General features: G+C 41.0%; 1 long non-coding RNA gene across 1 annotated transcript; it reads right to left on the reverse strand.

Annotated features, from left to right (window-relative positions):
* Positions 1 to 6,144: 6,144 nt before the first annotated feature.
* Positions 6,145 to 19,439, reverse strand: LOC139076235 (uncharacterized). Its single transcript, XR_011527620.1, has 5 exons — positions 19,154 to 19,439; positions 14,887 to 15,058; positions 14,211 to 14,364; positions 9,476 to 9,599; positions 6,145 to 7,078 (listed from the first exon to the last, which is right to left on the reverse strand). It is a non-coding gene; the product is annotated as an uncharacterized lncRNA (long non-coding RNA).
* Positions 19,440 to 19,689: the final 250 nt, after the last annotated feature.

A 19,689-nucleotide genomic window follows, 5' to 3' on the forward strand; every position in this document is an offset into this window, starting at 1 on the left:
AATAATGATTCAGCTTCTCAGGCTGACTTACCCATAAGTGAGAGAAAATACTGACCTGAGAAGATGAATGTTTCAGACTCCTTAATATCTCCATTTTTTTCCACTCCAAATTAGTTAACTGACAATCTGGTTTATCAACCAGGCTCTTGTGAATTTAGTTAGTGCAAGCCAGTTTCACCAGAGTCTGATTTTCCCTGAATAACACGAAAAAATTAATGGAGTTTTTGAAAATGCAGACATACCATCAAAAAATACTCATATTCATCACTGGGCTCATGCTGGGGCCCTCTGGTCAATATATGCATTCTACAAGACTGAATGATCAACCAACTGGCTTTTCTCCCTTTAACATCTTTTCAGTGTAAAAATGAGTCCATCTGCCCTTTTCCTTTGGCTTTTCCATAAAAGTTAAAGTTTAAGAACCTGTTGAAGTGCTACCTATGGTCCTTAGCACACAACACATTTCCTACCCTTGAGTGCTATCTATCAGCTAATATTTTCTTGGGCTACCCGTAACAACGACAATTTCCAAACCATTTGGTATACAGTCACGTCTGTTCGTCTTAGATCTATCAGAGGTATTTCCTCTAAGATTATATGTGTGTGAGTGTGTATGTGTGTGTGTGTGTGTGTGTGTATAATGATTTTGGGACATAGTGGGATACAATTGGATAACAAAGGCCTGAATGCATGGAAGCACAACGTGTGTTTAGACAATTTAAATCCATTTAATTATGATGATGTGATTATCCCCAAATTAGTTTATCATTCCAAAATATTTGAATTATTTTGCGCTTAGGAAATAAGTTCAGTTTCCCAGTGTCTCAGGCACTTTTCCTACCAATATTGCCTCCACTGTACTTTGTGGGTAAAGGGCTGTGAGGGAGCCTTCACATCTCCCTATTTAGAGGCGTTCAGTGTTCTGAGGCCCTTAGGAAGAGCAGATTATGAAAGTCATGAAATTTAACCACTGTGAAAAAAAAAGTAGTAACATGCTATTTATAATATCTGCTGACTGTGTCTGAGGGAGTTACTCTGCTAAGTGCAATGCGGGAGAGAGGTGGGGTTCAGGAGGGAAGGTATGAGAAGCCCTAGTGACCTCTCCATGAGAACCCACCCAGCCAACGCCTATGCTCACCCTTAGCAAGATTTTCAGAGCAAAACTTCCTTGGATGTGTAAGGAGGAAGGAAGGAAAACTACATTGGAGTCAAATTTGCTTCTCTGTGCTTTTTTTTGGGTCCCCATCAGCCATCAGCAGGTGCTTGTCTTTTCCCCATTGTCAAAATACCCTCAGTAATGAGAGAAATAGAAGGCAGACCGCCCGGATCGGCTGAAAAGCCATAAGCCAATCAGCTCAGGCGGGGAGAGTGTGGGCATTTTTTTTGCAGAGGGATTAGATGTGTGCGTGGAGGGCAGGGGTCCGGAGTCTACCCCTGAATGGAGTTTCCAAAAGTCACTCTGTATTAAAAACAAATTTTTAACGCAAAAGTTGCACATCTTAAAAGGTTTAATGTCTTTAAGGAATTACTTTGACGTGGCATTTGCAAAAGTCACGATACAAAGATGAGACAGGAAAGAGGGTGAAGAGGAGCCTAGGACCATGGAGAAGGGTGACGTCTTGATTGAGCTTTACCTATTTTGCTCCCCAACCCTAGGCTCCGCCTCACTTTCCAGCCGGGCCCTGCCCCCAGCGTGGCACCCCTCACGCTAGATTATTACTCTGAGCAAGAACTATCGCAAGGGATAAAGAATAAAAGCGCATGTCTGCCTGAGCAGGACTCTCCCCTGCCATTGTCTCTCTCGACTCAGTTACTGAACTCTCAGTTTCCTCGCCTGTAAAATAGAGTTCTTAACACCAGCCTCCCAGAGCATTATGAAATTAAATAAGATAACGTTCCCAGAAGCAACTGGAAACAAGGACGCAGGTAGTTGATCTGAGAGGAGAATGGAACGCGCCGAGAGAAGGGGGAGCGAAGCCTGGGAGGACAGCAGCCGTGAGAGGTGATGAGCAAGCCCGCGGCTGCCAGGCCTTACTGGAGCTTAAAACACCTCTAACATCTCTGTGAAAAAAGAAGAAAGGTCAGCCCACCTGACCATGTGACACAGGGGGACTCCTCCTGAGATTGGTGGCAGAGGAATTCTCTCTTTTAAATTGGTTGTCATGTGGAATGGCATAGCTCGAGTTTTTGTCCCTTTATTTTATTTAGTTGTAAGCTATCTAAAACAAGTTTGGCAAACAGTGTGAGCTAACGTCCATTCTGATTGAGTGACAGCAACACCCTAGAATTGTGTTGAGAAGGATTCTGTGGATCCATCCACGCTCAGAAGCAAAAGAAAACAGTGGATTACTGACATGCAGGGGGAGGAACAGTGCCGTGCTCTGTGTCTGTCTCCCTAACCTCGCTGTCACCCATATCCTGCTGATGCATATACGCAGGCCCAACAGAACTTGATCCTGTAATACCCTCCCATTCTGTGAGGACCTGAAAACAGTCATCTAGATAACTTTTAAAATATTACAGCTAGAATATTAGGGATGGTTCATAAGAGATATTAAACTAATTAAAACTACAGGACCACTTTTTTACCTACACATTGGCAAATGTTAAGAAGCATGGGTGAGCTCGTGGAGAAAGAGGCCTCACACAGATTTTGGTGGGTGTGTAAAATGGTCCAATCCCTTAGAACCAAAATGAGCAGAGTGTAAGTGTCCATGCCCTTTGACTCAGTGATTCCATTCTAAGACTTTAACCCCCAAGTATACTCACACGTGCACATACGTGTCCTGAGGTATGCTCATTGCAGAAATTTCAGTAGCAGCAAAGATTGGAAGCAACCTAAATACCCATCACTAGGGGAAAAGTTATATAAATTATAGTTCATTGGGACAATGGAACACTGAGCCATGCAAAGAGTGCTGAAGATAGTCTGCGTAGGGATGTATATGGAAAAATCTTCTTGATGAGTTGCTAATACAGGGGCAAAATGATTTATTATGCTAACATTTGTGTAAAAAAGAGAAGGAAATATATACACACACAAATACACGTGTGTATTTGTTCATGCAAATTATATATTTAAATACAAAAAGGTTCTAACAGAGGTTGCCTCTGGGGAAGAAAACCAGAGGGCAGGCAGACAGGAGTGGAAGGGGTGTTTACGCTCCCCCACTCGTATCTCCTCTTGTACTTCTTCCATTTTTGTAGACCATGTTAACGTACATTTGTAAAGGGAGAAAATTAACTGTTTGCGAATTCTAATTGTTCTTGATCCCGCTTCCTTTTCTTCAATAATCTTAAGGAGAAAGGAAGGAAAGAAGGGTCACTCTTGTTCCCACCACTCGGGGAAAATCGTCGTTAATATTTTGGGTTAATACTTTGGTATATTGATATTACTGCCCAGTCTTTTTTCTCTGCATAAATATTTCTCTGCCTTTTAAACTTAAAAAAAAAGGGGGGTGTATCATGTGCACATCTGCTTATATCTCCTGTTTTTTCACCTAAGATATCACAGTTTTTCACGTCAAACATTCTTCTACAACGTGGTGTTGAGTGCCGCATTGTACTCCAGAGTTTGGATACACTGTAATTTATCCACTTGATCCCTTACTGTTGGGTATTCTGGCACGCAGAGTTCTTGTTGAGAGTTAAAACATAAGGACCAGAACAATGACACTGGTTTTATGTGTGACTTGAGGTGCCAGTTTCTTTCTCTTAGAGTCACTCCTCATTTGTAGACAGTCAACACACTCTGTTCTCTCTGTTCACTCACAACCTGAGGCCCCTCCCTGAGCCAAAATCATACATGGAATATTTTATTTATGAAGAAGCTTTTTGTTACCAATGAGTAACTGAAAAAAATGCAGTGCATTCAAAGTATTTCACAAATCATTTGCTCATGATTATGACGTTAATTGGAACTAAAAGAATTAGCATACTTTAAAACCAAATTGAAGGGATTACCTTTTTGAATGTTAAACTATGAAGAGATGTTCATTTTATTTTACAGAAGGTAGAGTAGAGTTTGAGTAAACTTTTCCAGAAACCAAAAGATCTGCAGAACAGAAATGCAGAGAGAAATGGAGGGTGTTTATCAAATAATGCAAATAAAGTCATCAGTGGTTTGCAGCTTATGAGGACAACACGGTGAACAGCGGCATTTAACAAAGCCATTTCAACCATCTGTTCAGAAGCCACAGTTCCATGCAAGCCCGGTTCACAAAGGTACAAAGCTGAAAGGAAGTTCAGAGGCTTCGAGTCCCAGGTTCCTACCTGCTGGGAAAACCCTTCGTGCCTGGAGGGATGCAGATGGCGACAGCACCATCTCAGTAATGGGACCCGAGCAGCTCAGGCTCTGCCCTTTTGTTGGCAGTCTTGGAGGGGCTGGGAAGTTCTTCTGTCGTGAGCAGAGTGGAACCCTTGGGGCTAACCTGCTAAATGAATAACAGAACTCATCATGAAAACAAGACATTTTTAGAAACTTGATATTACAATCAACATTTTCATATAAATTAAATTTGACCCAACCGTTTACAAATCTTTTGATATGTCTTTTGCACTTTAAGCACGATACTAATACATGTTATTTAGTCATTCATTTAACAAATATTTGTTCAGTGCTTGGTGCCAAACACGCTTTCAGCTGTACAGATGCGAAGATGAAAAGGGGTGTCTCGCATTCTCATGGTAGGGGCTGTCAATAAACTAATTGCAACGAAAAGCAACAAGTGCCATGAAGGAAACAAATATGAGCTGAGATTGAGAAAAACCAAAGGAGACTTCCTGCAGGTAGGCGCCAGGAGGAACTCTCTAAGGAGCGGAAGCTTAGGCTGAGCTCATCCCCAGGAAGAGACGCAGCCAAGCTTGGGAGGTGGGAGGAGGGACATTCCACGCAGAGGGCGCAGCCACCAAGGGCTCTGAAGACAGGTGAGACTCCGCCTCTCCGAACACCCAAGAGACCGCCAGCATGGCGGGGCGTGATGGTGGGGGAGCAGGGGGACCGGACGAGGCTGAAGAGATGGAGGCGGCCCTTCCGCAGGGCCTCGTGGGCCGTGTGGGAACCTGGATTTTTTTTTAGTGTGAGGCCAAGCATAATGTTTGTAATAACGTTTTACTAAAGGGCCTGTTCCAGAAGTAAAATAAACTCAAAAGTCAGTGCACAGTTTTGTTTTAAGAATAAAAACATAAGAGGGTCCGTTCAATGACAACTCAGGAAACTGACAGCATCATGTAGCCAAATCCAACCAGAAAAAATGGTCAGGGTTCAGGTGACCATTGTCTCAGTTTGCCCAGAAGTCCCAGTTCACACCTACATTCCCTCACTCGACAGAATCATAATGTAAAGAAGTTTTTGATCATTTTTGTCTTTTAAAAAGTATTTGTCAAGCAAAGTTGCAAAACTGATAGTCATATGAGGCAAAAAAGACACTATCTAAGAAAATATTTGGATTTAAATATTTATTTACTTTTTTAATGCTAAAACATAAAGTCAGAATAGAAACTCCCTTTCACTTTGTTCTGAGCTTAGCACGTATCATGAAGACCCTAAAATTTTTAATTTTTCAATTTAGGATGTAACGATCTATGGAAAAAAGGTGCTAGCAATTTCAAATTAATTATGTAGAAATGTAAATTTTGAAGGTGATTTCAGGAAGCTTTACGGAAAAATTAAAAGTAAAAAGACCCTATTGAAAAGAACACAGTCTTCATAAAGAAAAAAACCCTACAGTATGGTATTAGAGACAGATTATATCTAAGAAACTTACTAGGGTATTTTACTATGTCCAAGAATACTTATTCTTCTTATGTTATTTTTTTCTTCCGTTGTGAGGAAGATTCACCCTGAGCTAACATCCATTGGCAATCTTCCTCTTTTTTTGCTTGAGGAAGATTAGCCCTGGGCTAATATCTGTGCCAGTGGTCTTCTTCTTTATGTGAGGGATGCCACCACAGTATGGCTGGTGAGTGCAGTAGCTTGGCACCCGGGATCTGAACCTGCAAACCCTGGGCCGCTGAAACAGAGTGTGCAGAACTTTAACTACTGGGCCATGGGGCCAGCCCTTTATCTTAATTTTTTATGCTCAAATAATCACTACAAAGAAGTTGGTTTTTTTCAATTTTACTTTAATGTGTATGGACATGTTATTTGTATTTTTGGAAGCAATTTTATTTTTGAAAATAGTTTTTGAATAAAACTACCTTATAAGTTCAATAATCTAATAAAACTAATATGTCATTCAAAAAATATTTTTAAAACTATACAGTTTCAATCTCTTTTATTCTCAAAAATGTCCTGGTCTGTGTGATAAACCATATGGTCACCCTAGATAGGGTAGTGTCACCCTGAGCAAATAAGTCAATGGCACAGGAACTGAAATTTCCGGGTGCCCAAGCCAGCTGCGAGCCCCTCCATGAAAGTCAGGCCTCAGGAGCACAAATGCTCAGCTCCGACGTGCTCTGAAGTCGTCTGCATTTAAAACATCCCCCAACTAAAGCTTCCCTCGGTACGTGGCTCTTTGACGAGAGGAGCTTGAGAAATGCTGGTCAGCCTTCCTCTCTCCAAGGCTGAACTCTCATTGACGGGCACCACTGAGTCCCTCGTTCCTGACAGAGCAGGTGGTGGGCAGGTCTGCCCGTCCTGTGGGAGGCCTCCCGTGGAGAGTAAGGGGAATGGGAGCAAGGATGCCAGTGAAAAACACAAGAATCCCAGGAAAAGCCTGCTGTGAAAACACTGACAAAAAAATGTTCTGAAAGAAAGGCCAAATAAAGGAAAAAATTAATCGTGGGAGCTCGTTGTTGATCCTTGCTGAGGATTTCTTAGTTGAGTTTGAAAGCGAGCAAGGAGAGTAAGGAAAACAACTTCCCTCATAAACCATTTGATTTACTCAAAGGTCTTGCTCCACAAACCACATTTGACCCCCAAGTTTTCTGTCACGCAGTCAGAAAGTCTGCTTTCACAGAGCGGAATGGTACGTCCTGTCCCCCTGAAACAGCAGAGTTCAGAGGTTCTTAGACTTTCCATTTGTCACCATTTCTGTCTCTCAGAAGTGGAAACGCCAGGAAAAATGGGGTATGATTCCTGTCAAGGAGAAGAAAAATTAGCTAAAGCTAAATATTCAAGAAAGTTAGATAAATCACATGTTTATGTAAAGTGTTTTCATTACAAAATTGACCATCATTTTGATCTTTTTTCGCTTAATGTTACAGCGTTTTATCATGTCATTAAACATCACTTTCAAGTAAATCATTAGTACTTAATAATTCCTCATGTAGATGCTACATTTTTAGGGCTAGTGAAACATATTTCCAGATTACTTTCTAGAAAAATTGTATCCATTTCTTTTCCATCAGGGACACGTCAGTCTCACTTCACACTGTCACAAGCTGTGATGCCAGCAATTTTTTCATCACTGCCAATTTGATAGGGAAAATAGGGTGTAGACTTGTTGATTTTAATTTGCATTTCTTTAATTATCTTCAAGGTTGGACATTTTTATAGGTTTATTAGTCATGTATATTTCCACTCTGAATATTCATGTCCTTTGTTCTTTTGTTTATTATGATAATCATGCTTTTATTAATTTGAAAAAAATTTTAAAATATCAAATACGTTAATATATACCTGCCATATTTATCACGTGTTTTTAGTTAAGAAGTTTTTTCTGAGAATAACTAAATCTCTAAATAGCATGTTGCAGGTATTGAAAAGTGCTGAACGACAATATTTGCAAATATTTATATTATGTTCTTTGCTGACCGTTTTAAATGCCAGCAGGCATTATCATCACCATCATTATTTCATGCCTCTATATTTACTCCAGATATTCTTTTCCTTATTTTTCACTTAAGTTACACATTTCCGACCATTATTATCGTACGGCATTTTACTAATGCCAATAAAAAGTGAATTTCTTCACTGAATGCCAAGAGTTGAAAAGTGGGCTGTGTTGCTTTTCTATGGAATGTCTAATTCTTTTAATGCATTAAAATGAGAGGAAAAGCAGCATTTCGTAGGGATGAAGAGTGGCCTCAGGCTTTAGAGTCAGAAAACCCCTGTTCCCTGACCCGAGCTGGCAGTGCATCCGTGGGCCGCGCTTCCTCTCTGAGTTTCAGTTTCTTCCTCTGTAAAATGGGAATGCTCAGTCTTGCAGGGTTTTTGCGAGAGCTAAATGAAAGGATGTGTGCAGAGTGATCAGTTCCAGGCCCAACACATGGCAAGTGCCCCATAAATATTCCATTCTCAAGTTCATTGGATGCGATGCCGTTACACAGAGGACTTCCTGTTGCTTGATAGACTGTTTTAATGTGATTCTGCTTTTGAGGCATCTTCATAAAATCCTTACAACTATGAGCCCCCTTAAATTCTGTTCTGTGTAGACTTAACTTTGATCCTTTTATGGAACTGTGATAAAACAGTACAAGGAGAACCAGAAGGCAATTATTATTTTCTGGTCATCAGCCCAGTGACAGTTTTTCTGATAAGGGACCTGGATAAAGTGATTAGCTACCCATTTAACAACAAAACCAAAAGAAGGTATTACTGTGATCCAATAAGTTAGTGTTTGCATGATGAACTTCCAAATATTCAAAGATACCAAAGGAACTCAGGCATGGATGGGTATGGAAAAATAAAAATACAACAGGACAGTTGCTTTCACCTGTCCACGAGGTAGGGAAGACAAAAATCTGGGATCCCCACAGCAATTGCTAATGGATAGAGAAGCACTTGTTCCTATGTAAAAGCCCAACTCTAGATGTCTCATGGCACATTGTGGTTGCTTAAAATAGAGAAGTTAGTAACCAGATTCTAATTAGTGGCTTGATCTGAATTATTTCAATGATTTAAAATGGTGCTAATTAGAGTTTAAAACAATATTTATTCTCCCCTTTCTCAATTTTTCAAATTTTTAAAGTAAAAGAGATTACTTCCTGGCCAGCCCACTTTCAGAATCTAGAAGAATGGATATAGGAGGCAAAATCTGGATCTTTCTGAAGAGACAAAACTCGTCTCTAAACTGCACTGGGGCTCCTAGTGATTCAGGTACAAATGCTGGCTCATTCTCACCCTCTAACTGCCACCTCGCCTGGATAGTCTCGTCTCAGAAGCCTTCCTGACTGTTCTAATTAGATCCTTGCCCATCACTTTCTGTCGTTTTCTGCTTGGTTCCAATATTTAACGCATTCTCCATCTTTTATTTGTGTTGTGCCTATAAATCGTCTTCCCCTTTCCTGGAAGGGAAGGTCCATGGGGGCAGGGCATAGGACTCAGTACCATACACCCCAGCACCCAGCTCGGGGCCAGGCACAAGGCAGGTGCTCAGTGTACCTCCTCCAGACACACTGTTGACTGAGACACCTTCAAAGGTAAGGCAACAGTTCAAATCATTGATCTCCATGTGACTCTCCCCTTGTTCACGCTGGGTCCCCTTTACATTTGAAGGGGACTCATACTTGAAATTTCCCTAGACATGCTCACCTCAGGTGCTTGTCAGCTCTCCTTTAATCCACCGACTTTCTCTCACGGGGTCCCCAGGAGGGTGAATGGAAGCCCACGGAGTAATGTGGTTGCATCCTCTCTCCTTACTCCATACTAGAATTTGCTGAGAAAATGAGTAAAGGCATAGCTAAACTAGCGTACTTTCACGCCTTTGGTTGTTCAACAAAGATAAAGCTAAAGATAGTAGCTCACTGACAAATCGAAATGAAAATTTCAGTGGCACCTTTGCAGTACTTACCTAGCCTAGAGCCTGAGGATATTTATCCCTCTCTGCACCCCTCCTTATCTCTCCTCTCTCACGGGACCTCCAGAGACAGCCTTTGCTTCAGTGCCAGCCCTTGCTCCCACCACCCTTTGAATCCTGGGTTTTCCTGTATTCCATACCACTCAGCCTCAGGCCAGGGCATCTGGGCTTTGGAGACCCTGCCTGGGGTGATGCTCTAGAGAGCAGGAATTTTCATTTTTCAGGTAAAAAAGCTAACACAAGTTGATGGTTACACAGAAACATGGTAGTGCATGGAAAACACAGAAAAATGCCAATCAGGCTCATACGAACACTGAAGCCACTGCCTTTCCACAGGGAACAAGACACCCAGCACCAACATTCTGGCATCTCTTTCCGAGAGAGCTGTTTCCTATGTATTTATATATGTCTATAAGCACAAGAATAGCAATGATGCATTTTCAAAAGGAAACATCTTCTAATCTGCCACAAACATTTACTTTTTAGAAGAGAGGCAAAATTCTTGTTAGGAAGGATGAGAAAGATGGTTTGTTGGTTTAGTTCATGGCTATGACCCAGCACGTAGAACAGTGTTTGGTGCAGTAGTTATTTGTTTGAATGAATGAAAGCAATAGCAAGGCTCTGTTCACAAGAAAGCTGCTCTATATTGAGAACGTCCATTTGTCTGCGTGTCTTTCCTTCCTCATCTAAGGTTTCCCTGTGTGCAAGCCTCGGGCAGTTCTTCCAAACAAATTATCAACTCCCTGTTTAGGGAAGTCTTTAAAAGTGATTTGGAGTCTTTATGGTGAGCATGTCCAGGGTCTTTAGCCAAAGTTTATGGGGTTTAATTGAAAAAGCTGGTCAACAGTAAGCCCAGATCTTTGTTTATTCAGAAACAAACAAAGCCTTTGAGTGTCTGGCCTAGTCAGAATATAAAAGAATAAAAAGCCGTGTGTCTGAATTTCCAAAGGCTTAGCCTTCCAGGGTTGCTTGAGTGTGGTCTGTTTTTAAAGTGTGTGCGTAGTGGGCTGCCGGATGAAGTGGAGAAGAAAATGACACCGAATGTCTCCCGCCATCATCCACATAGAATTTCCAGCAAAAATTGTATCATCTGAATCTAATTGTGAGACACAATCAGACAAATCCAGCTCAAGGGGCGCTCTGGCCTGAACACTTCAGAAATGAGCCGGCGTGTCCATGTGCACCTGGGGGAACGGCAGTAGACTGTGGAGATGACATGTTCCTATTGCCTCCTGTTTCCGTTGTCGAGATCACGAAAGTGAGCTAGCCAGGAAGTAGACTCTTTTCCTCTGGAAATTAAACTAATTTAATATAGAGGATGGCAAAGTCTCATTCATCACCTAATTAACAGGAACATCTCTCCGTGATTAAAATTTGTTGACCTCATTAGCTTAGACCAGAACCAAGGGAACGCAGCTGTCTCTAGAACATGTATTCCCCAGCTAATAAAACATATATCTGGAGTCACACTGTGCCATTTGAAGTTCTCTCTTTTTTACTCCTAATCACCTTGTCCCTCGCAGGCACCCGTTACCTGACAAGATGCAAAGTGGTCCTAGCTACAGAAAGAAGGCCATTTTCATTTGGGAGAAGCTTGAGATGTGGTTTTCTCATGAGGCAAAGAAGGCGCCCACTAGTTCTAAAATAGGTTTCCCATCAGAAGTCTCAGGCAGAGAAAAGAGCCAGAGGTGGCCTTCATTGTAAGCCTCTCGTCCACTGTTGCCCTTGGAAGGTTAAAAATCTGCCATCCTACTTTAACACTCAGAAATATAACCAAGGAAGAGGGTTGAGTTAACTACAGAGTTTGGTTTAGATTACTTTTTATTAGTTAATTAATTCAACCCATGTATATTGAATTCCTGAGATATTTGGGAATTCTGGGAGATACAGCTATAAGTAAAGAGTGGAGGTCACTGATGAGGGTGGGCAGTCATTACACAGCGAGTGTATAATTTTGTAATTAGCTACTTAGTTGGAATTAAGAGAAGGGCTGTGAGAGAGCTGTGCACAGTGCTGTGAGAGCACATGACAGAAGGCCTAGGCCCATCTGGTGAATGCAGAAATGCCTCCCTGAAGAGGGAATGTTGACCCGGGTTTTGGAGTAGGAGTAAGAGTTGACCTGAAAGAGAGTGGTGGTCAGGAAAGGATATTCCCTGAAGAGGCCAAAGTGGTGGGTCACAGAGTGTTTGGGACACCCGGCAAGTTGAGGAAGGCAGAGGTCAGATGGCACAAGAGCTTGCAGGTGGGTTCAAGTTTTGGCTTTAATCCCGACAGCAATCAGATGCCACTGAATGGTTACACAGGTGAGTGACGCTGCAGACTAGTGGGCCTGGGGACATTCAGAAATTGTCTTTGCGCATAAAGCTTGGCATGCCATTCAGATGGCTTCATCAGGGTGTATTCCTAAATGGAGAATTATTCAGGTCAGAGGATGTGAAGTAGTTTTTTCGCTGTTATTTTTACTTTTATAATGGAAAGTTTTACACATGCAAAAAAATGGAGAGAATAGCAAAATGAATCCCCTTGGAACCACTTTCCAGCTTCAACAATGATCAATATATAACCAGGTGCTTTTCGTCCACGCTCCTGTGCAGGCATGTCCAATCTCCAAAGACTAATTTTGAAGCAAATTCTAGACGTCAATATTTTATCTGTAAATACAGCAATATGTACTCGAAAGTATAAAAACACTTTTTGTTTTTTACCTTAACTACAAAACCATAATTACATCTAATGATAATAATTCTTTAATGTGGCCAAATATCTATATAGAGCAGTTTAGACACTTTTCAAGCTTTGGATACACATTGTTAAACTGCTTTTTGGAAGGAAGAGCTAAACAAATTTGTATTTTCACCAACCATGTTTGAGACTGACTCCTCTCTGCACCTTCATCAAAATTTGTATTATTTTTCTTACCTTCACCAATTCAATAAATAAAAAAAGGTGTCTTATTGGCATTTGATTTTGCATTTCTTTTATTACCACTGGGATTGAACATTTTTTCAGAAGCTTACAAATTATTTATATTTCCTCTCTTGTGCACTGCCTGTTCCCGGCCTTTGGACATTCACCAGTTGGAATCTTAGAGTTTTTTCTGGAAGATTTGAATGAATCTTTGTTAGAGCTGTGCTAAGTATTTTTCCCATTTGTTGCTTGCTTAGTAGAATCTTAGCACTGTCAGGAAACTTAGGATGTCATCAAAAGAAAAAAGAAGAAGAAATCTGGAGTCAACCCCCCTCGCAGAGTCGCCCCATCCTGCGTCCACCCTGGACTTTAGTAGTTCAAATGAATCATTCCTGTCCCATCTCGGCCAAGCTGCTATCTGGCTTCTATTTAAACACTTCTAGTAAGAGAAACTTCACTATTTCAGGGGCATCAGCCGTGAATATGGCCTGTAAGTATTGGAAAAAGTCTTACACTGACCTGAAGTCTTTATATTAAATTTAGGAACTTCTACCCACTTCTATCAGATGGAGCTACCCAAAATGTCTTTCTCGGTGGATTACATCCCTTTAAATTTTTAAAGACAGTATGGTTTTCTAAATTCGCCAAGCTGACATTCCGGTTCCTTCAACCACTCATTTACTGTAATTGCTAAGCTCCTCATTATCTTGACCATTCTCTGCTAGACATTCCCAAACGTAAGGCTTCTAGTGAAACATCTCTCTCTGGATCCTTATTTCTCCATCTACAAATTGGCTCACTGTACAGAAAGGATGTTACTGTCATTCTCACCGTCCTCCTCTGTATAACTAATTATAATTTAGTATTTAAAAGAATTTTCTAAAATAGTCTCTAGATGTAAGTCAAACTTTAACATGGAATCAAGCTTTTAGAATTAGAAAGAGACCATTATAGGGGCTGGCCCCGTGGCCGAGTGGTTATGTTCGCGCGCTCCGCTGCAGGCGGCCCAGTGTTTCGTTAGTTCGAATCCTGGGTGCGGACATGGCACTGCTCATCAGACCACGCTGAGGCAGCGTCCCACATGCCACAACTAGAAGAACTCACAACGAAGAATACACAACTCTGTACCGGGGGAGCTTTGGGGAGAAAAAGGAAAAAATAAAATCTTTAAAAAAAGAAAGAGACCATTATAAATTATCTTATTTCCTAACATATATTATTCTGATGTTTTATATCAAATTAAAGTAGCACAAATTACAAAGTTGTTCATGTGCTATACAGGCCCAAGACATCAGTTTACACCATGTGCACGTTTTTGCATTAGAATGTGGTTGTCAATATATTTTTTTCTAACCTTAAGGATTCTGCAAAAGTTAGATTATGAAATATTTTCCCCTTGTGCCTACTGACTTTTTAAAAATCATTGAATCTCAGCCATGGAAAGCTTGAGAGACCACCTAGTCCCACCCTTCTTCCCCAGTTTTCCAAAGAAACCAGCTGAAGTTCAGGGAGGCTGGGAGATTTTCCCCAGGATGCACAAGGAGTCAGGGGCAGAGTTCTTACCTAGAAGGCAGTCAGTCAGCCAGTCTTTTCTATGGAAGCTTGTAGCCGTCTCAAAGAAATTGGTCACTGTGATATCAGGACACAGGACCCCTTTTGATTCTCAGAAGGTTTTCCTAGTTGAAGATATAACAGGTGGAGGGATCTGCCCAAAAACCTATGGTGAGACAACAGAGAAAGGGGTCATAAAAAATGCCACTTTGGGGTATTAATTGTGAGGAATCTAGACAAGACTTTGTGGCAGATCCTGTTTTCCAAAGATAACCACACAATGAATCCTTAAGGAATTCTTGACCCAGTAAATCCAGAGATCTGTGAGAAATAATATACTATTTCTTTAAGTCGTGAAATTTTGAGTGGTTTCTTATGCAGCAACAGGTAACTGGAGCAGGCTTTCTAAAGCACCCTCAATTTTTTGTCTTTTTTGCTTTAATTGCAGTAACATTGGATTAGAACATTATATAAACACCTGAGACAGGTGAATTTGTGTGTGGGCCCTTGAAGAGCTGGGTTTTCCTGGCTTTCGTCTGATAGATTTTCTGGGGGTATCCCCTGTTGCAGTTAATAGCCAGCAAAGCCAGACAGTAGGACACATCTCAGTTGTGCTGAGTCTGAAGGATGCTTATAGTGGTCATGCGCCCTCACTCAAGTCCCCACTCCTCCACGGAGGTCTGTGTACCTTAGGGTGGCTCCCGCCTGGCCAGCTTTGAATCTCTGTGGCTCACAAAGGTGGCTTTTTTCTCTCCAGAAGAAATTTCTGCCGCAGTCAGGACTGTCCCTTCTTGTGGGGGTTCTTTTTATCCAGTTTTCTGTTTTCTCTCCAGGGTAATTTTTCCAAGAAGAGCTGTAACCTGGTTGTGTTCAGGGAGGAGGTGAGTTCAGAGTCTGCCTACACCGCGATCTCCACCTCCCCAATTTTTTGTCATTTTTATAAACTATTTTCCAGTCCTGGCCCCATGGCCTAGTGGTTAAGTTTGCACACTCCGCTTCAGCAGCCCCGGGTTTCACTGACGTGGATCTTGGGCACAGACATGGAGCCACTCATCCGGCCATGCTGAGGTGGCGTCCCACATAGCACAACCAGAGGGACCTGCAACTAGAACATACAACTATGTACTGGGGGACTTTGTGTAGAAGAAAGGGAAAAAAGACTATTTTCCAATGGATACGATTCATTAACAGCAATGCCTGTGAAATGCATATAAAAGTACTCTTGATTCCTTTATCCCAATTTTTAAAACCACTGGCCCTCTTTCCCAGCCCCATATATTTAGTTTATATGTTATATTTTAATCCTTGCCAGAACCCTTTAAGAAAGACACTACAGTTCTCACTTCACAGATGAAGTGTTCTAGACTGAGAGGTGAGAAACGCTCCTAGCAGATAATCACGCCGGACTCAGACCCACAGCTTGCTAACTAAATCTGGAGTTCTTCCGACTTGCAAAGTTGGCAAAAAGGGCAAAATATTATCTGGCCTGCGAGAAGCCCTGGCTTTGGTTGAGCAATAAGATTGGAGGCTTTAAGACTTAGAGGCAAGTAGTTGTCAAGTCTGGCACCACTAAGTGGCAAAGGAATAATTATCCGATAGGGTTACTGTGAGGATTACATCAGATAACACATATGAAGCAACAAGCACAGTGTGGTAGACAGTCTGCAAATACGGCCTCCAGATAATTCCTCCCGTCCCTGTAACCGAAAACCTGTTCCTCACACCAACCAGCACGGTCCGTTTCCCTCCCCTTGAAAATGGGCCAACCTGCTGACTTTTTCCCCGTAGTTTCTAAAATTTGCATGAAGGCATTTTTTAAACTCTGATGGGATGCAAGTGGTATGTTTGGTTATTGCTGTGGAAATTATTGATTTAGCTGACAAGCTTATGAAGTACACTTCTAAATAATCTCCATAATTACTGAACTCAAAATGCTTTTTTCCTCTATTAAGAATGGGGAAAGATAGTACTGGAGGTCCTGGCCAGAGCAATTAGGCAAGACAAAGGAATAAAAGGAATCCAAATAGGGAGGGAAGAAGTGAAACTCTCTCTGTTTGCAGATGACATGATTTTTTTTTAAAGATTTTATTTTTTCTTTTTCTCCCAAAGCCCCCCAGTGCATAGTTGTGTATTTTCAGTTGAGGGTCCTTCTAGTTGTGGCATGTGGGATGCTGCCTCAGCATGGCTTGATGAACGGTGCCATGTCAATCCTCAGAATTTGAACTGGGGAAACCCTGGGCCTCCGAAGCAGAGTGCATGAACTTAACCACTTGGCCACGGGGCCAGCCCCCAACATGATCTTATATATAGAAAACCCCAAAGAATCCCTTGGAAAACTTTTCGAAGTAATCAACAACTACAGCAAAGTTGCAGGGTATAAAATCAACTTCCATAAATCAGAAGCATTTCTATACTCTAATAATGAACTAACAGAAAAAGAACTCAAGAACACAATATCAATCACAATCACAACAAAAGGAATAAAATACCTTGGGGTGAATTTAACTAAGGAAGTGAAAGACCTATACAATGAAAAGCACAAGACTTTTCTGAAAGAAATTGATGACAACATAAAGAGATGGAAAGACATTCCATGAACATCGACTGGAAGAATAAACATAGTTAAAATGTCCATACTACCTAAAGCAATCTACAGATTCAACGCAATCCTAATCAGAATCCCAATGACATTCTTTACAGAAACAGAGCAAAGAATCCTAAAATTCATATTGGGCAACCAAAGACCCCGAATTGCTAAAGCAATCCTGAGAAAAAAGAACCACGCTGGAGGCATCACAATCCCTGGCTTCAAAACATACTACAAAGCTACAGTAATCAAAACAGCATGGTACTGGTACAAAAACAGGTGCACAGATCACTGGAACAGAATTGAAAGCCCAGAAATAAAACCACACATCTGTCAACAGCTAATCTTTGGCAAAGGAGCTGAGGGCCTACAATGGAGAAAAGAAAGTCTTTTCAACAAAAGGGAAAACTGGAAAGCCACATCTAAAAGAATGAAAATTGACCATTCTTTTTCACCAGTCACCAAAATAAACTCAAAATGGATCAAAGACCTAAAGGTAAGACCTGAAACCATAAGGCTTCTAGAAGAAAATATAGGCAGTACACTCTTTGACATCAGTATTAAAAGGATCTTTTTGAACACCATGTCTTCTCAGACAAGGGAAACAATAGAAAGAATAAACAAATGGGACTTCATCAGACTAAAGAGCTTCTTCAAGGCAAGGGAAAACAGGATTGAAACAAAAAAACAACCAACTAGTTGGGAAAAAATATTTGCAAGTCATATATCCGACAAAGGGTTAATCTCCATAATATGTAAAGAACTCACACAACTCAACAACAAAAAAATCAAATAACCCGATCAAAAAATGGGCAGGAGACATGAACAGACATTTCCAAAGAAGATATACAGATGGCCAATAGGCACATGAAAAGATGTTCATCATCACTGATCATCAGGGAAAAGGAAATCAAAATTACACTAAGATATCACCTTATACCCATTAGAATGGCAAAAATAACCAAAACAAAAAGTAACAAATGTTGGAGAAGTTGTGGAGAAAAAGGAACCCTCATACACTGCTGGTGGGAATGCAAACTGGTGCAGCCACTATGGAAAACAGTACGGAGATTCCTCAAAAAATTAAAAATAGAACCACCATATGACCCAGCCATCCCACTGCAGGTATCTATCCAAAGAACTTGAAATCAGCAATTCCGAAAGTCCCATGCACCCCTATGTTCATTACAGCATTATTTACAATAGCCAAGACGTGGAAGCAACCTAAGTGCCCATCAACGGATGAATGGATAAAGAAGATGTGGTACATATATACAATGGAATACTACTCAGCCATAAAAAAGAACAAAATCGTCCCATTCACAACAACATGGATGGATCTTGAGGGAATTATGTTAAGTGAAATAAGCCAGATAGAGAAGGACAATCTCTGTATGACTCCACTCACATGTGGAAGTTAAACACGTGGACGAAGAGAACAGATTAGTGGCTACCCGGGGAAAGGGGGTTGGGGGGTGGGCACAAAGGGTGAAGTGGTGCACTTACAACACGACTGACAAACAATAATGTACAACTGAAATTTCACAAGGCTGTAAACTATCATAAACTCAATAAAATTTTTTTTTAAACTGCCAAACCAAAAAAAGAAAGATAAAAAAAAGAATGGGGAAAGACAGAGAGACAAGAATTTGTCAAAGAATTTGACAAGACAAATGTTGATATATGAATTTATAGATGATGAATCTACTGAAATCTAATTACACAGATGACTTTCAGCAAGTATTGAGATCGACTGAGGAAATTTTAAGTGTGACTTATCTATGATGGACAGAATGCAGTGAAAATGACATTCTGGGATGTCTAAGCCCTTAAGCATTAAGAGGACTGACAGTTTCTACTTCTTTGCTATTAAAAGGACCCCTCATGGGATGCTTGAGACTGCCATGCTCTGAGGAAGCCCAAGTTAGCCACATGGGAACTGAGACGCCCTGGTCAACAGCCTCAGCTGATCCCAGTTCCCAGCTAATCTGCCAGCTGAATGCAGCCATGTGGGAAATTCCAGGCAGGACCGGCAAAATGGCTGCCCATCCAATATTCAGAATTGTGAGATGTAATAATTTGTGTTATTTTAAGCCACTAAGATTTGGAGTGGTTTTTTACTCAGCTGTACAAAACTGAAACATTGTCGCATATTAATGCTCAATAAATATAATCTTTTAGTATCACTTTACTATTATTCAAAAGACTGTATAAAGGATAATGGTATTTTTTTAGACAAAATTGCAAAAGAGACCTGATTGCTCCATGGGAAATGGGAACAAAGATGGGATGGTGAAGAAAATTCTCTTTAATCCTTCCTGGATTTCCATTTTTAACATGGAAAACAAGAACTTCAGTTAATTCTAACCTGGGAAATCCTTGTGGCTGTGATTGTTGAAATCCCCAAGATGAAATCTGAGCCGCTGGATTATTTGTTTCTTGTTCAACCTGGAACTTTGCCTCCATCAGGAGGCTTTTAAATCCATGTCTTGTTACATTCTTGCTTTTCTTCCTGACTTGCAACTTTGTGTAACTGCTGTCTAAATACACATTGTGCCATCCCAGATCTCCTTCCTGGGTGATATGAGCATCTTCTCTAGGCAAAAACAGGAATGTTCCAACTCCCTCTCACTTCCCTGGCACCCCATCCGTCTGGAGTTTTAACTTCCTGCTTCTATTTTAAGCAGGAGCAAGATGTGAGCGGAGAGTCGCTCCCCTGAAAATGATGTGCTTTTCTTCCTCCCAGTAGCACTTAGCCCGCCGGGAGAAAGTTTAATTTGTTTTCTCCACAAGGGCATCTTGTTTCTCTAAGGAAATGTTGAGGGGAAAGGAAAGAACTCGTCACAAATAAGAATTTTTAAAATCCAAAACTGGAGGGGAAAAAAAGGCTTTTTACAATCCAGA

The sequence above is a fragment of the Equus przewalskii genome, chromosome 15 (genome assembly GCF_037783145.1).
Source record: "Equus przewalskii isolate Varuska chromosome 15, EquPr2, whole genome shotgun sequence".
NCBI classification, from domain to species: Eukaryota; Metazoa; Chordata; class Mammalia; order Perissodactyla; family Equidae; genus Equus; species Equus przewalskii.